The sequence below is a fragment of the Podarcis melisellensis genome, assembly GCF_964234715.1.
Source record: "Podarcis melisellensis genome assembly, chromosome: 11".
NCBI classification, from domain to species: Eukaryota; Metazoa; Chordata; class Lepidosauria; order Squamata; family Lacertidae; genus Podarcis; species Podarcis melisellensis.
This window is the reverse complement of record NC_138543.1, coordinates 16,234,829-16,254,189: the sequence shown is the minus strand read 5'-3', so window position 1 is coordinate 16,254,189 and position 19,361 is coordinate 16,234,829.

The following is a 19,361-nucleotide window of genomic DNA, read 5'->3' as shown; positions in this document are numbered from 1 at the left end:
ATGTATGGAAGTTAGAGCTGGACCATAAAGAAGGCTGATCGCCAACGAATTGATGCTGTTGAATTATGGTGCTGGAGGAGACTCTTGAGAGTCCCATGGACTGCAAGAAGATCAAACCTCTCCATTCTGAAGGAAATCAGCCCTGAGCGCTCAATGGAAGGACAGATCCTGAAGCTGAGGCTCCAATACTTTGGCCATCTCATGAGAAGAGAAGACTCCCTGGAAAAGACCATGATGTTGGGAAAGGAGAAGGGGACGACAGAGGACGAGATGGTTGGACAGTGTTCTCAAAGCTACCAGCATGAGTTTGACCAAACTGCGGGAGGCAGTGGAAGACAGGAGTGCCTGGTGTGCTCTGGTCCATGGGGTCACGAAGAGTCGGACACGACTAAACGACTAAACAACAATATGTAGAGACATTGACTGGCATCACAGTTACCCCCCCCACACACACACACACATTGTGATTTTTGCATAGCACACAAAAAACCCACCCCATGACATATATTGCCAGGTCAAAAATTATGAAACCGATATCACAATATGGACTTCAAACCGGTTTTGAAAGATATATTGATTTTTGCACAGCCCTGCTGCCACCGCCACCCCTTCCAGGATGCTAATAGTGTAAGAAAACAATGTCCAAATAGGCCTTGGATTGTGGAAGTTGTTGGGTATCAACTGGAACCAGACGTCAAGGTCATTGTTTGCCGCATTTTTTCTAAAATCCTATCTCAGGAACAAAAAGAAAGTGCAGACATAAGTCACTTGTTACATGTTGAAACATTCCCATGACAGTTTTAAACAGAATTGCAACCCCTGGACTATGGCACAGAAATAGGAAATGATGATCTCGTACTGTTTCTTTCACTTCTTTTTTTCTTTACCTGTTTGAAAAATGCTTTCTTTGGGGCCCTGAGGTGGGATTTGTGTCTCTGAAACTCTCTTCCTTTCCTTTGAGTCTTATGAGTGCCTTCCCCTCTTCAGATCTTGTCTTGAAGTGATGCCCAATAAAGAATTTTATGATCTACTCTTTGAAGGCTGTTAAATGAAATAAATGATATTGTACTGCATTTCTTTTATATTAACCTAGATGCATCGTGAAAAGAGTAGCTGATTGATGTCATGCCAGAAGTCCATTTGAATAGGGCTTGGTTAATTCATTGTCATTCTGATGACAATTTGAACAGCATATTTGTTCTCATAAAGCAGTCTCTGGGTAAAAGTCCCATCATCAAAGACATGCTACAACGCTTTGAGCTCAGATGCGAAAATCTCTATTGATACTTTCCTGTAGGGACATTGGTCCTTTTTATTTTTTTAAAAAAGTTTCCTTTGATATTTCGCCATTTACCTAAAGATGTGTGTAGTTAGTTATCTGCTCAATCAAGCCACATCTTTCCCCCAAGGTTATATCCCCAGGTTCCCTGGGAATGTATTATTCTCTGTGTTCCAAAATGTGACCAGTTAGATGTGTGCTCTAATCTCAAATGAAGAGGGGGTTGTATGTGGAATTGTCATCAAAAAGCTGATAGCTAGTATTGCCTTATCTCTCTCTCTCTCTCTCTCTCTCTCTCTCTCTCTCTCTCTCTCTCTCTCTCTCTCTCTTCTCATATAGGTCACCAATCATAAAATAAGACTTCTCTAATTCAGAAGAATGTCTGTGAGGAATAATTGTAGTTGTTACAAACATATAATTAACCTTATTTTGCCGCTGGTGGTTAAGAAAAGACAAACAACGGCAGTTCTTACTTCTTTGTTCTTGGTTAAGGTTTCTGCAAATGCATGATGAATGGCTTGGACACTTGGCCTTTGCAAGGAAGGAATGAAAGAGGATTTCCCCAGTCCCTAATTACCTTTGCTAAATATTTGTGCTGTCAAAAAAATACCAACTGCTGGTTCTCTGGGAATATAGAGTGCTTCAGAAACGTAAAAAGTACACAAAGCTGCGAGCTTTGCATATTGTACCAGAGCACATACCTCTCTGGATTATACACACACACACACACACACACACACCTTGTTGTTTTTGCTTTTTGTTAGGGTTGCCATATGTCCGGAATTTCCTGGACATATCTGGAATACTGCGGTCAGCAGCAGTGTTCAGGTGGAAAATGGCAACATGAAATCCAGACATTATGGCAACCCGTGTCGGCAGTGTCGTTTTTGCCAATTTTCCATAAAAATGGCTCAAAAACGTCACTGTTTGAAATGGCAGCCCTACTTTTGTAGCTTATTTTGATTGATAGATGTGCTGTTGTTCTGATGAAATGTTATCCACCTGGAGCTGTTTTACAAGAAAGGTAAGATATACTTTAAAAAATAAATAATTTTCTAGCTGAGTGGCATGAGTTGTACAGTTATTTTGGTACCATAAATCTGTGTTGTTGGTCCACTTCCCCCCTCTTTCCTGAGGCTGTATCTAGCTGTTTTCTTCGCTCTGTCTTTGCCTCCTTTATTCAGTGCTCGTTTCCCTTCTAGTTGTTACCAGCTGACTTTCCCCCCTTCTGCCTTGCCCTTTTTCAACATTCCATGCTTCTGCCTTGATTTGCCAGGATTCTGTGACCTCACAGCAGCAGGCATTACGGCACAGCATAGACTCCTCCCATTTCTCCACGGCACTCTTCCTGGTGGCGTGGGAAGGTCTGGAGCAAGTTCAGTTCATGTGTCAAACATGTCGCCTTGGAAAACTGGATCTTCTGGGATGCATGCCTGCGTGAGTCATGTGACCTGCATAAGATTACACCCTGAACATCTTTTGGGGCTGCGGTGCCCCAAAATGGGATGTCCCAATTTGTTCAGGACAGTTGAGGGATGTGGTGTCAGGCTGGTTGGGCATCAGCTAACATCCAGAAGTTTGCTGCTTCTCCTTTTCGCTATTGCTGCCTGTTTACACAAACAGAGACGGAGTAAGCAAGCCACGAGCCAGCAAAGATAAAAAATAACAGCAGCGGCTGATGCCTGACTGCCGGCTCCTCAGTTGGCAGTAGTGGCAGTGAGGATGAAGAGGAGGCCATTGAGGGTGAGGGCTTCCCGGTGCCCCAAAACAAAGAACCGACAATTGTTCTGCTCCAGTTCCATTTAGTCATTTACTTGTGTGCCTCCCCATAAAACAAAGTTCTGTGGGTGACTTACAATAAAAAAGTAATAAAACCCACAATTGAAATGTCAAGTAAAACATAAGACCACTAAAGGAGAAAGGGCATACATAAACACAACAAAACAGAATTCGGTGCTCTCCCAAAATTAAAATCAGATTTTAAAATATATAGGTCAAATTGCTGAAGTTTTTTTTAAAGGCCGGGGTGAGCAGACCACAAAGAGGGCACCAGGCGAGCCTCCCTGGGAAGGCTGCCTCATAACTGAGGTGCCACTATTGAAAAGGCCCTGTCTCTGGTGGTTTTCACTGAAGCAGGGTCTCTCATGCCACTGGGTGAACGTCGAACCAGCGAGCCTTAATAGCCTCCGACTGGCTTTGCTGAAATATAAACATGATACTTCTCTCCCCCCCCCCTCTTTTGGCACGGTCTTTAAACCTTTCAGAGAAATTCCTCTTGCATTCTACTTGTTTAATTAGGGCAGGCTTTGAAAATTTCAGACCTGTGAACATTTGCCCAAAGAGACAGGCCAGGCACTAGCTCTTAATCACATTCCTCAGATGAGTGTCGAGCCGAGTTGAGGTGCAAACACACCAGCGGGTTTCGTTTGGAAGACCTTTAGAAAAACAACACAGCCGAATGGCAAAAGCTGGACATCTGTGCTTCGGAGGTGGTTATCATGTTGGGCTGTGCCTTTTCTTTACTTAACAATAAAAATAAAAAGCCTAATCCGTCCAGATAACCATTTGCCCGTTCTTTCAAACAAACACACCCTTCCTTGTTTAAATGTTCCAACTAAGAGAATACGTGCCTTTTTAATCGTTCTGCTTTCTGTTCACGGGAAAGGGACCCGGGAAGGAATTGAAACCTATTAGGTGGTTGTGTTTTCTTGCACTGGAAATCCCTGGCTGTAGCAAAGGCAAACCCACAATGGCAGATGGAGGCAGCCTGCTGTTGGTGAGGTCTTTGAAGAAGTACCTTTGTAGGAGGAAAACAGCTTTGTAACAGGGAAAGGAGTGAATAGCTATAACTCATGGGGAACAATTCAAAAGAGTCAAGGGGGTTCTTTTCCCTCCCTTCCCCCCCCCATACATACAGTGGTGCAGTTAGGTAATTTTATGACCCTTGGAGGGCCAGCTCAGCCATTAGGGGGGATGAGGCAACTGCTTCAGGCAGCAGATGTTGAGGACGGCAGTGAGGTGCTAGATGACAGAACTATAAATGCCCTGAGGCCTGTCCTGTACTCCCTGAGCTAGCCTACTGTCCTCAGGTGCTGTGGCAGATATTATCCCATCACGAGGGTGTAAATAAGGTTGAACTACTAGTTTAGCTGGTCTGTGGAGTTGAAAGTGAGGCACAAACATACCCTTTTTCCTCAGGTGAAATGTCTTGGGCCAACCCTGGACTTTCGTCTTAATGGCCATAAGGGAACACTGTTATTTTGACTTCAAAATAAACCAGCCCAGCTGCATTGGGGGGGGGGTATTTTCTCCACACTTCTACTCCTGATAGTCCTGCCCTGATAGTCCCACCATACATGTCTGTCTAGCTCCTAACTAGACTGGTGCAAGGATATGTGTGTGCATAGCCCTCAGCCTCCACAGACAAGAGCTAGGGATCCTTTAAAAATGAAATCATTCCCTTCATGCCTTTGTATTCAGGATCCCACGCACAATTTCCTAAGAGGAGTGATGTTGACTCGTAAGGTCCTATGCTATATTGCATTGGATTTTTTTAAAAAATGGTTTTATCTTTATGCTGGCCCCTTAAGTCCCCATAGAATCTTGCAAGTTTGGGTGGATGCTATGGTGTTTATCTTCTTAATCTTCATTGTAAAACAAAAAACTTTGATGATAGGGCATGTATTTTAGCCAGGACTTTTTCCAGCTGAAACTCAGTTCTGGCATCTCTCAGGTGGGTGCCATTGCCATTCTAAGAGAATGAGGGAGGTGTTCATGGTGAGTTCCGGTACCTCTTTTTCTTTAAAAAAACAAAAACCAGCACTGATTTTAGGTACACACACAGAATATACTTTTAAGCATTTGTTGAGAAAAGCCAAAGGAATAAGTGGTCTGTGAAATATGACCAAAGGAAGCTGCCTTTCACCAGGTAAGATTGTCTCTCCATCTGGCCCAGAATGGTTTCTTGTCCCACCAAGCTATGGCAGAGACCTCTCCCCTCACCTGCTCCCTGGGCCTGGGGTACTTTTAAGCAGAGACGCTGCCAGCAGTTGAACTTGCAGACAAGACATATGCTCTACCACTTAAAAGATTGTAAAAACACTCGCAGATCTGCTTTAGATTTCTTCACCTCATTTTCAAACCTCAAAAAAGGCTAGTTGTGCAATCTACTCAATGCAAAAGCCACATTGTACTGTAAAGCTGGAGGATTACACCCCAGGAAACAGGTTATAGATTAGATTCCAGGGAGAATCCAGAAGTTACTAAAAGTTGAACCGTCATAGGATTAGCAGATTTCTTCCGTGTACATTGACCTGAAGAAATCATTGTGGAGTATTTGCAGCTTATGTCAGAGTTAGTCATGAATCATCCCAAGGGTAGCTAAAAATGAATTAAGTTTGTTTTTAAATCCCTCAATTTATGAGAATAGTTGTGATGTTATGCAGATAATCAAAATATCTGACAATGGATGATCCTCTTTTCTAGCCAAAATAGAAACTTAATGGAGCATCAGATAACATGAAGCAGACAAGACATGATGAGCAGGGAAATGAATAAAGGAGAGGGTGATAGAAAAGGATTGAGGCTGGTTTCCCAAGAACTACTCAGCAACAATAAAACCCCACATAAGCACCAGCATTTGCTAACAAGGAGGCCTGTATGATCCCATCTCTGTTCTTAAAGTGACTGGGTTAGGTGGATTTATCCCTCCCTAGAAAATGATTGGGGGACAGGGAGACAGTGTTATGGGTAAACATGGTTCTTGATTACTTTCTGTTGTCTTTGTTCATTGCAAGAGCATTTTACTAGGTTCCTTGGGGATGCCTTGAGGGTTAAGGCGCTCCCTGACAACTGATGCAGGGTAAAAGTGTGCCTTTATAAAGGCAGTCAAAGAAAACAGTGCGGCACTGAGAATAAGATATATCTATCCAGTCTGTCCTTTCTCTGTTCCATTATATTCTCTCTATTGAATTCCTTATAAAATGCCCATCACTAATGCTCACCTCTCTCACACACGCTATGGCCTGTAGGGAGAGGAAAGAAATGTGTTGTCCGGTTCTTTAAAAGATAGCATGAAGTCAATTGATATTGTTCCCATTTCCCTGACCAGTGTGCAGTCTAGGCCTTACAGGGTGAATTTTGTTTGAAAGGAATAGAGCTTTGGAGAATTGTGATGCTTCAGGTGATTCAATGCAATTTTGCCCAGGGCAGAATAAATAGTTGGTATGTTCCACATAGCCTACCAGCTTGATCCATAAAGCAAAGTACCATAACGTATAAAAGGTTTGTCTTATACTTATTCCAGAAGTTGCTCAAAACATTGGGGTGTCTTCAATGAGCTTTCACTTAGAGTAGGCCCATCGAAATTAATAACCCTAATTTAGTCATGAACATTAATTTCAATGTTCATTGAAACATTAGTTGAATACAACCCAATGGATGTTTCGCTTATGGAAAGCTCCCTTCCATACCCTCCAACATTTCTCTGATGAAAATAGGGACGTCCTAAGGAAAAGCAGGACAATCCAGGATCAAGTCAGAAACCAAGACAGCTTCTGTAAATCCAGGACTGCCCCTGGAAAATAGGGTCACTTGGAGGGTCTGCCGTTCCTTAGGGGAAATGGTCTGTTAAATAAAAACAAAGCTGTTTAAAAAACTTATTTACATTAATATGTTCCATGTTTCAGAATCTGGCGAATAACCAGAGACATTGATATAGTAGATTGTGTCAATCAACATGAACTTCCAGCGATCGAGATCTAGAAGGTGTCATGTTTTTAGCATAGTATGTTTCCCCACTTCTTAACAAGCACAGAAGCCTTTGACACTGGTTCTGACAAAAGCTGGTTTTACAAAAGGCACCTTTTTTTATTAGTGCAGAAGATTAGTGAAATTGATCTTCACAATGAATGGGAGTTTAAATTGCGTTCATCTGAAAACGAAATCTGTCTGGCATAGGAACAATGACTATGGTGCTATGAATAGTGCATTTTGGAGTCATGAGGAATTAATTCAAAATAGGTCAGTGGTTCTGAAATGCAGTTTGCTAAGCCATCGGCGAAAACACCTTTCATGAAAGAAAGAGGGAGGCTAAGGTGGGCTTTGCTTCTTGACAGAGAAATACGACTTGCACACAAATCATTCCACTGTCTCAATGTCTTTTGCAGGTATTTACTCAAATGCTCCCCCCCCCCCCAAGAAAAGAAAAAATAGACTCAGTTCAGAGATTCTTCTGAGCAGCAGAAAACTATTTTCCTGTTGATAACCAATGCTATACTTCCATTCGTGGATGTCTCTTTGATCCAGTTTCTGCATACAGGACAAGGAAAGTGATTTTTCCTTTTTGACTTTCTCTCTCCACTTTCCAGTGTGAGACCCTCCAGAAGAGCACAGGAGGTGGCTTGAAGGGCTGCAGGACAAAAGGGGGATTTGCCAGCATCGCATCCCTCCCTCTTCCATTCATGGAGCTTCTGCTGGATCATATAAAAGAGCTTCTGTGAATGGGAGGACCTCATTGACTACAACCCCTTGTCAGCCCTGTCATCATACCAGCACCAGATAACTGGTGCTGTCACAGCTGACAAACTAACCTTTCGTTGAGCACTCCATGCATGTGTTTTGGGGTAGTGGCCCATTGTCAGGAATTGCACATGTAGCTCTGATTGCTGATTTAACTCGGGAAATCATGCTTCCTGATTCTCATTGTCTTGGGTTACACTGGGGTAATTGGGTTTCACAGCAATGGAACTAATAATGTATATACAGCAGGGCCACAAACCACTCCAGTGACTGACATGGAAGAAGCTCATCTAAATCCATGTTGGATTGTTGCCTTTCTGTGAATGTGGAAGAACCCAGAGAAAAAAATGCCACGTAGGGTCAGTGTATATTGGGCCCTGCAGGTCTCAGGTGCATCAAAATTCCAACTCAAAGATCTTTGAATTTCATTGTTAAGAACCCTTATTTTTGCAAGGGCTAAGTGGAATTACATTTCAAACAATGTCTGTGCTGGTATGTAAGAATCAAAAACAAATCAAAGCAGCAACAGTATCTATGTTTTCCATGAATCTCAGCTTGATCACAATACCCCTTCTCAGTTCATACTTTCAGAACATTCTGTTGACATGAAAACACTTTTCATTATACAACTCTTCTGTTGTTGCAGCCCAGATAGGAAGAAAAGGATTCCAAGTCTTCGCTTTGTCTCCCACTTTGATCCAGGGTTAAGAGTGAAGAAAATTAAGCAGACAACCCTGTGAGGCCGAGAGAAAGACGTGCTGTTTTGTAAAGGCCTTTGCGGCCATGGAAAGGGACTCTTTGAATGAGATCATTTTGACTTCCTTTGCTCACATGCTAATGTGACCATTCTTCCTTTGAATTAAAGCAGGTCAGCTGTGCACCAGGGTTCAGTGCTGCATTGTACAATATTTCCGAACCCCTGGTGACTGCGTTGTGACTCAGGTCTGAAGTATGTGACTCAAGAAGACTGTGTTTCCCCGCTGTCCAATGACAGTCCAAGGGGCTGGCATTCACAGAAGCACCTTTTGTGCTCCCAGTGAAATCTTAACAGCAAAGAATCTTGGCAACTAAAGTGTTAGAGAGCAAACAGAGTCTAAGTGGGCTTGATTTTAAAGCAGGCTACCTCTTGAAGGCTTAAGAAACCAAATCGTGTGTGTTCTGGCCTCCTTGATAGCCCACTAAATTTTAATGGGGATTTTCTCATGCTTTTAAGAGCGTTCCATCTCACTTCAGCGAGAAGAGGGTTTACAGCAATGTTTATTTCTCATTTCTTTTAGGAATGGTGGCGGTTTTAATCCGTAGATTCCCCTTTTCTCCATTTCTTTTTACTTGCTTTCTACTGACTTGTTGGCACTGCAGATTTGGAGCACCGACTGTAAATCCTGCTTCAAACATAGTTACCAATTCCAGCAAGGCAGAAAGACTTGCAGTAGGGATGGGCCCTCCAGATGCTGTGGTCCTCCAGATTTTTTCAGACTCTGGTTTCATCAGCCCCCGGCCAACAGGGCCAATGGTCAGAAATGATGGCTGTTGTAGAACATCTGGACAGCTCGAGGTGTCCTCAGAAACCGGGACTGTCCTTGGAAAACAGGGACACTTGGAGGGTCTGGGTGTCTAATGGGGTGGACAAGCCCTACGCACATACCACTGTATTTGTGTGAAGCCCCTTTCTCACCCAGATCCAATGTATGTCCACATTGGCATGGAGGGATGCAGCCAGCAATTGCATTCTCACTTGCTTTTCACATGTTTATTGAGTGGATGGGCGGGTGTTCCCTTGAACACCCCCTATTATCAGTGCTCCTAAACACCGTTCTGAGTATGGTTGATTAAAAGAGGGTCGACATATTTCTGACGAAAATCAGGTACATATTTATGCTGAGCTTGCCTTGTCACATTATATTGCTTGCAGATGGCAAATGAGAGACAGACGTCGTAACTTGAATTGAAACGGGCCACAACTTTATTTAACTCTCAGGCATCGCAACTGTTAGGAAACTAGGAATGGGGTGGGAGGGAGTCCTAATCCCAGACTCAGAGGAATCAGCCTGACTGTCCCACTGTACTAGCCTTCCCCCCACCCCCAGCATCCCAGCTCAGTCCTAAGGCATTGTCTGCCAGCAGAGTGAGGTAGCCAACATAATGGCCTCCAGATGTTATTGGAGCATGACTCCCATCATCCCTGACCATTGGCTATGCTGGTTGAGATTGATCAGAGTTGGGAATCCAAGAATGCCTGAAGGTCATCACGTTGGCTACTCCTGCCATAGAGTACTTCCCATCCAGAAGCTGCTCAGTACTACTGTGAGAAGTCCTACCCACCTTTTGTGCTAAAAGAACGCTGCAGAACATGGTCCTGAAAGATCTACATTGGCTCCCAGTACGTTTCCAAGCACAATTCAAAGTGCTGGTGCTGACCTCTAAAGTCCTAAACAGCCTCAACCCAGTAGACCTGAAGGAGCATCTCCACCCCCATCGTTCAGTCTGGACACTGAGGTCCAGCTCCAAGGGCCTTCTGGTGGTTCCCTCCCTGTGAGAAGTGAAGCTACAGAGAACCAGGCAGAGGGCCTTCTCGGTAGTGGCACCCACCTGTGGAATGCCCCCCCCCATCAGATGTCAAGGAAATAAACAACTATCTGACTTTTAGAAGACATTTGTTTAGGGAAGTTTTTAATGTTTGATGTTTTATCATGTTTTTAATATTCTGTTGGTAGCCGCCAAGAGTGGCTGGGGAAGCCCAGCCAGATGGGCGGGGTATAAATAATAAAATATTATTATTATTACTTTCAGAAGTCCTTCCTACCCCTCATTAAACTCATATTTCAGAAGCCCCTTCTCCTTCATCAATGAAAGGACACCTCCCACTTGATTCTGGGTCTCCTGCAAAGGAACAGCAATATTAGAGCAATATCCCAAATAACTGAAAACTGGGCCTACACCTTGGAGAAGGCAAAAATACCTAATTAGAAAAAAAGGCATCTCTAAAAATGCTTCCTGGCCTCCATGAAGCCCAGAGAAACCTAGGTTGCTCATCACCTTGATGGAAGGGCAGTTGGATCTGCAGACCCACTTCCTGTTTCTTATTCCAAATCTTGTGAAAGCAATGCTAAACATCACAAGACATTTCTCCAATGTTATTTACCAGTGGCCTTGGAGGAACTGCTTCCAGACCACAAAAGGTCATAAGAAACCATAGGCTCATCTAAGCCTGACTCCTGTCCTTACAGTGACCATCCAGACACCTATGGAAACCTACGAACACCTCTTCTCTTCTCCTCAGGCTGTGCCACAGAAGTGGGACACTCATGCCACGAACTGTGAGTCCCAAAGTACTCCTCACATCAGAAACCAGCATCTTCTTGTCTCATAGTCCAGCTTTATACTGTTGCAAATTATTTTTTGCTGTTGAGAGTATGTGTGGCAGTGTAGCAGGGAACTCCAGCACACTCAGGTCAGATCTCTCCTCAGGGTCACAGGCCTTAGTTCTCTCTCATCTAGGCTGCTGTAATATGCTCTACATGAGATGGCCTTTGCAGATGGTTTGGAAACTTCATCCAGCTGACAGTACCAGTCAGACTATTGACCAGGAATGGCTAAAGGGATTGTGCGACTCCCCTATTACAGCAGCTTCACAGGCTACCGGTTTGTTCTGGGTAAAAGTCAAATTGCTCTACATAACTTGAGGCAGAGTTACCAGAAAGTCCATAGTCTACAAGCCCACTTGGGTTTTCAGACCCTCAGATGAAGTTTTTCTTTCTTGGGAATTCAAAACAGGGCCTTCTTCGTGGCTGCTCCCAGGCTCTGGAACTCCCTGCCAACCAAGACCTAGATAACTCCTCCTCTGAATACATTCCACCAACAGGCAAATAAGTTTTTCATTCATACAGGCCTTTCGTCTCACATGCTGACAATTATGGCCACTGAAAATGTCGCAGTTTGGTCAATCAGCTGTTGTTCTTATCGGTTTTACTGAAATTTTGCCTTCCGGGTTTTCTGCTTTGTTATTTTTCCTTTATTGCCACCTTGAGCACCATTTGGTGGAAAGGCAGGATATAACTTTAACAAACAATTTATCATGTATTGTGTACAGATAGTTTCTGGATTTTGATGTGCAATTACTCTCCTTTTATGTTTCTCATGTAACAGGTCAGAGGCTAGAAGCATAGCTCTCTTGAAGGTTTTCAACTGCGTCGAAAAATGAGAAGATAGAAAATTGGTTTTTACCCAGTCAAATCCATAGACCACCTTACAAGTCAGGTTCAGCATTGTCTAACTGACAGGCACCATGGCTCAGCTGTCTAAGGTTGCAGACAAGGTCTTTCCCAACCCTCTCTAGAGATGTCTTGGATTAAACCTGGAATGTTTTGCATGCAAATCATGTTCTCTGCCACTGAGCTATGGCTTGTTTCCTAATTCAAGTACATATTCTCTTATAATTTCAAAAGCAGAGTATTATTATTATTTTTTTTAAAAAAAAGCTGAACCGTCCTGAATCTTAATCAGCAGAAAGAGCTAAATAACTGGAACTATCTTTGAAATGATATTCTGGAAGGAAATGACTTTCCTTCTCTGATAACACATCCCAGATAGCTTGAGATGCAGTGCATCAAATCTAAAATTGCGTTTTGTCACATATACTAATTATACTGTATTATCTTTAGAGCTTCATGCTCTAATTAGTTCATTTGGCAGATTAATCAACTAAAGCTTTAATTGATTAATTAAAGAGACTCAGAGTTAAAGACACTTTAAAAAAAAGAAGAAGGTTGGGGGGGAGAGGCCATTTGATTAGTCCTCATTTAAATGTACCTGGGCGTTATTACGATGATTATTATTATCAAGGAATAGATACCGAGGAATAAAAGGAATAAAACCACTTATTTATTTATTTAAAATATTTATATTAATTTAAAATAATATCAAGATGATGTACAAGAAAATAATTCAGTATGAAAGAAGAATTTAAAAACAATTGACTGTACGTTTAAAACAATATGATAAACACCACCTATGACAATTACAGTGGAACCTCGGTTGTGGAATGCAATCCATTCTGGAAGACTGTTCGACTTCCGGAACGTTTGACAACCGAGGCGCAAAGGTCTGTCAGCAATTTCCATTGAGAAAATTGAAAAACACACAGCGGAAGCCTTCCGACTTCTGAGGCGCGTTTGAAAACAGAGGTTCCACTGTACGGTAACCAGGAATGATATCAGAGATGGTGGGAATTCCTCACAGTAAGTGCCAGCTGAATGTTGGTGGATCGATCCGTGTGGAGGATACCATGGAAAAGGCCCTCCTCCAGTTTGACAAAAAAGGAGCCTCTGCAGGCCATGACATAATAAATAGGACATTCTCTGAAGATCTAAACAAATAGGCAAGTGGGAACCATAGAATTGTAGACTTGGGAGGGACCCTGTGGTCCAACCCCCATCAGGAATATACAGCTGTTCCGTACAGGGATCAAACCTATGGCGTTATCAGCACGGGTGAAGGCCCTAGGTTACCCAGAGCAGCCAGAGTAAGTCCTTTCACATAAGAAGGACATCACCAATAGAACTGGAAGCAGCAGACGTGGTGCTAAAGATGTATAAAATAGATTTAGTTATTTTGCTGTATTATTACTTGGTAATCCGGGTTCCCTGGGCAATGTAAAACTGAACCATTTTTTAACGCACTGATGCACATCTCACAAAGCTACGGGCATCCAGAGCTGGCTGCCACTGGAAACCTTTGTCTGAATTGATCCTGATCTGATCCCAGACCCTTCAAGTGTCCCTATTTTCCAGGGACAGTTCCAGATTTACAGAAGCCGTCCCGCTTTTCCTTAGGACATCCCTATTTTCATCAGAGAAAGGTTGGAGGGTATGGTAGGTAAAGGTAAAGGTACCCCTGCCCGTACGGGCCAGTCTTGACAGACTCTGGGGTTGTGCGCCCATCTCACTTAAGAGGCCGGGGGCCAGCGCTGTCCGAAGACACTTCCGGGTCACGTGGCCAGGGTGACATCGCTGCTCTGGCGAGCCAGAGCTGCACACGGAAACGCCGTTTACCTTCCCGCTGGTAAGCGGTCCCTATTTATCTACTTGCACCCGGAGGTGCTTTCGAACTGCTAGGTTGGCAGGCGCTGGGACCGAGCAACGGGAGCGCACCCCGCAGCAGGGATTCGAACCGCCGACCTTTCGATCGGCAAGCCCTAGGCGCTGAGGCTTTTACCCACAGCGCCACCTGCGTCCCTAGGAGGGTATGGTAGGATGTCCCTATTTTCAATGGAGAAATGCTGGAGGATATGGAGTCCTGCGAACCCCGAGCCAAGGAGATAAATAATTGTACCACCTTTAGAAGACATCTGAAGGCAGCTCTGTATAGGCAAGTTTTTTAAAAAAATGTTTAAAGTTTTATTATGTTTTTATATATGTTGGAAGCCACCCAGAGTGGCTGGGGCAACTCAGTCAGATGGGCTGAGTATCAATAATAAAATTATTATATTATTATTCTTCTGGAATAGGACATCCCTATTTTCATCACAGAAATACTGGAGGTTATGTAATCCGTGTTTTTATTATGGAACAGCAATAAATCTCATGAGCACGGCTGGTATTTGGGGAGGAAGGATCAGCAAAACAATAACACAAACCTTCATCAATGACTTGCAATTCCCACCAACACACACACACACACACACACACAGCCGTATCCGGCAGGAGTTGACATGATATATCCTGATTTAGTTTCTGGGAGTCCTTGCTGCTCAGCACCTCTATGAGCAGGCCGCTCATTTAAGTCCTGGAAGATGACAGCGGGGGAATTACTGGAGATGACTGGAGAGCGCCTTCTGAGAGGCAGAAATGGCACAGAGGTGAGCAATCTTGTACGTCAGTAGGAATTGGCTGCCTAATTCCCATTTATGCCTTTGACAATCTCCCCTGTAACGCTGGCTTCAGTTTCTGGACTTAGCCGCGCTTTGCTGTCATTCAGTTCTCAACGTGTTGTTACAGCGGGAGCTTTGAAAGCTTTAAAATGCAGGTTGGGTGGAAAGTTCACACAAGTGAAGCCTTAACTACAGCTTTGTAAAACACAGCCTTGGGGAGTATAAGCATGGACTCCGGCTGATTGTTTTGTTTTTTCCCCAGCACACGAAAAAAGAATAGTGGACTTGCGTTGCGTGATGGAAGAAAAGAGACCCCGGGAGCCTCCCTGGAGTTCATTGGAACATTAGATTATTCACTTTCCCAACTAATCAATAATTGTTATAATTAAAATTGATAGCTGCAAATAACATGACCAAGGGCCTGCGCCAGAATACTGATTGTGCATTTGGCTTGGGAAGATAGGTGGGAGCAGGGAACACTTATTTTCCAATTTGCTTTTAGCTGGGTGCAAATTGCTTTAGCTGTATCCAGCTGATTTAGACCTTGCCTGGAGGTACACGAGATTAATTGGGAGCCACACTTTCATTGCTTATAGAATAGACTCTGTAATTGGTGAGATTTGTTAGTGCCAGTTATAAAATAACCGGAGAGCCCAGATTTTAGTTTGTCCTGTTATTATTCTTTCCGGGAGGGAGGAGGGAGAGAGAACAATTAGAACCTTTCAAACAATTGAAATTGCTTTTAATTCTTCATGTAAAACTGGCAGCGTGACTGTGGTCAATATTTCATGCAAGCAAACATTAGTGTGAGTACAGTATCGATTCTCCCACTCCTTGCCCCCAATGGAAAAGCGTCCTTGTCTACCCAACGCATGAGAGAAGAGGGGATGCCTCTGCTGAAACCATTGTGTTGTCACTGCAGCGTTTCCCTCCCTTCTTATATAGGGGTTGTTCAGCAAAGGGCAAATTCATTGGGTCTGCCTGAAGCTTACAAGCACAACATCCAGAAAACCAGGTTCTACCTTGTATGGGCGAGGACTTTTCAGGGTGATTAATCTGTGCACACTCAATCGGGTTTTATCTTTTGCACAATAGTGCTGCAAGTGATAGTTGTGAGATATGGCTCCACATACTGCTTGGGGAGGTGAGAGATTGCTCTAAAGCAGACTTTCCCAATGTGTAGGGTTGCCATATTTCAAGAAGTAAAAATCTGGACACAAAGAAGTTGGGAAATCAGCCAAAGATAGTTGTTGAGCTTTGGGAAAGTTTCAAAAACCCAGACACTTTGCCACTTTCCCCAAATCCGCCCCCCCCCAGACACTAATTCCATCATTGGAATCCCAGACATGTCCTGGAAATTGCAGACGTATGGCAACCCTACCCATGTGGCTCCCTCTGGATGGTTTTGGACTACAACCCATGCCAGCCCCAGCCAACTGGTAGGATACCAGGGATCCAATACATGCATCAATCTACTCGGGTCTTTACTTTGTTCTTGAGTGTAAGAGATATCTAATATACAAAGTTGTGTCTGTTGTTTGATAGATTTTATTAATTCTTTGTTATATAAGGGGGTACGTTTCCGAGCACAATTCAAAGTGTTGGTGCTGACCTTTAAAGCCCTAAACGGCCTTGGCCCAGTATACCTGAAGGAGCATCTCCACTTCCATCGTTCAACCCAGACACTGAGGTCCAGCTCCAAGGGCCTTCTGGCGGTTCCCTCACTGCAAGAAGTGAGGTTATAGGGAAGAAGGCAGAGCGCCTTCTCAGTAGTGGTGCCCACCCTGGGGAACGCCCTCTCATGAGATGTCAAGGAAATAAACAACTATCTGACTTTTAGAAGACATCTGAAGGCAACCCTGTATCAGGAAGTTTTTAATGTTTGATGTTTTATCATGTTTTTAATATTCTGTTGGAAGCTGCCTAGAGTGGCTAGGAGACCCAGCCAGATGGGCAGAGTATAAGTAATTTATTATTATTATTATTATTATTATTATTATTATTATTATTATTACATCCAACCTATAGAGCATTTTGAGGGGATACATGGAGTTGCAGGGGGAGGAGCAATAAGAAAAATCTCCTCTGTGTTCTGTGAGCAGAATTCTACACATAGAGTCTCTTGATCCAACCCACCATAAATAAACTAAATAGGATCTAAAAAAACCTGCAAAAACCTTAATTATATAGCACTGGGAAGCAGCTCATGGCACATTTCCAAATGGCTGTGGGGAGCTTCCTGAAGAGTGGAAAGGACAGTTCCAGGGTGGAAATGGTAAGTGTTATGAATCATTTCAGAGGTCAGTTCCTTTTGTTGTGGAAAGCCTTGTTTAAAGGAGCATATCTTCCATTTTGTAGTATATGAAGATTTTTTTCTATAAATACAAAAAAGGTTGAGCCTTTTTACTTAAAAACTGCATTTCCCCAATTACGGTAGTTCGAGTGTGAGTAAAATGCAATGTCCTTTTATTTAGAAAAGCTTTTACAGATGTTTGTTACATTCTGGTTGGCTGAAAATAAATCGTTTATTTCTTCGTCTGCACACATAATGGCATGTTGTGTATTTGTGTTGTGTAAATTTCGAATGGTTGCGATTTGCGTTTTATCATTTTTAAAACCTTTAGATAAGTACGGAACATCATCACACCTGTATCCCAGCCACAGAAATTCTACCTGAGGGGAATATATCTGGATCCCCCAAAACAAATGAATGACTGCACATTTATCACAAAAAAAAAAACAATTCCTTTGGAAAAGTGCTCAGAAAAAGTGGCCTACGGACCACTGAGCAAATTCCACGAGCTTCATTCAAGTGGCTTGCCTTGCATCTGTAAAGAGCACCTACAATTTGAATTCAATTCAGATTATAATACAATAAAACACAATCTATGAGAAACAAAGGAAGCCATAAACATAGAAATAAAACCACACAGCATCTAGCACAGTGTGTACATCACTATTGCTACAAGAGGTAAAGGTAAAGGGACCCCTGACCATTAGGTCCAGTCGCAGACGACTCTGGGGTTGTGGCGCTCATCTTACTTTACTGGCTGAGGGAGCCGGCGTACAGCTTCCAGGTCATGTGGCCAGCATGACTAAACCGCTTCTGATGAACCAGAGCAGTGCATGGAAACGCTGTTTACCTTCCCACCGGAGCGGTACCTATTTGCACTTTGATGTGCTTTCGAACTGCTAGGTTGGCAGGAGCTGGGACGGAGCAACGGGAGCTCACCCCATGGCAGGGATTTGAACCACCGACCTTCTGATTCGCAAGCCCTAGGCTCTGTGGTTTAGACCACAGCACCACCCTCATCCCCACAGCCCCACATCTAGCACAGTGTGTATATCACTATTGCTACAAGAGGTAGAAAAACCATTAAGTGGTTTGCCAGGACCCTCAGCAATTTTCAAGTGGTCCATGGGACGTGGGGAAATTTAGGGACCCACTGCACCAGAAAAACTGCCAGCTCACACACACTGAGAATCAGAGTGAACCTGTCTCTCTCTGCTTCTCCCTTTATGAGTGTTACTGGGAGCGCTCAAGTTAAATGCAACATTAAGTACAAAAGAAAGCCCATTGTCTGCGAGACAATGCAATCAGAGCATGTTTTATGCTATACGGAGCAAATGGGAGGGTGAGGTATGCAAATATATGCTTGTCACAAAGGCAATTTTATACAGAACTCTGCAGTTGCAATAACACTACAAAATAATGTATGTGTTGTGCCTAAAATGTTGCACATTATTGCCATGTATTCTGCATTTACTGGAGATTTCAGTTTTTTGTTCATCGTGCGCTTTTCTTGCACACTTTCCCATGGGCCAGTTTTGAAAGTTGCATGCATTCCATTCACTTCAATGGCAAACACAACTGGCACCCCCCCAAAAAAATGCAAATTTCACAAATGCATATTGCAGTATAGAGACTGCTGTGTAGAGGCTGGCACTGAATTGGTGTACTAAGCACTAAAGTGAACAGATGTGCTGTCCAAAAAAAGCCAATTTACAAAGCAGGATGTTGCACAAGCCGATTTTTCAATAGCGACGCACTGGAAAACTGCAGGGTGTGCAGTATCTTGCCTTTATGAAAGAGCCAGACCTGATCCTTCAACAAGATAACGTAACAAGTGTTGCCATTAAAGTTCAGCGACCAGATGTCTGCATCTTGATGGCAGGGATGGAACGCTAACCCCATCAGAACAACATAAAACATTTGAACAAAACATAAACTCTAATGAACTGAAACACACCTGGGGCACAAATCCATCCCCTCCCACATGCAACAGGATCATAAATAGTCAGGGTCTTGGAGAACATCAGCCTGCTGAAAAAAGGACATATCTCTTGCTCCTAGGTCGAAATATTAAAGGCAGACCCTCCAAGTGTCCCAATATCCCAGGGACAGTGCCGGATTGACAGAAGCCATCCCACTTTTCCTATTTTCATCAGAGAAGTGTTGGAGGGTATGGTAGGACATCCCTATTCTCACTGGAGAAATGTTGGAGGTCCTGTATACCTGAAGGAGCGTCTCCACCCCCATCATTCAGCCCAGACACTGGTTAAACCCCTTCATCTCTATGGTTTTGATCCAAAATGGCCTCCTTGCAGTTGCTTTTCATGGGGCAATACATTCACACGCCACTGATGCAACACCGAAGAAAGGAAATAACTGACTGCTACACAAGGCCATGTTCC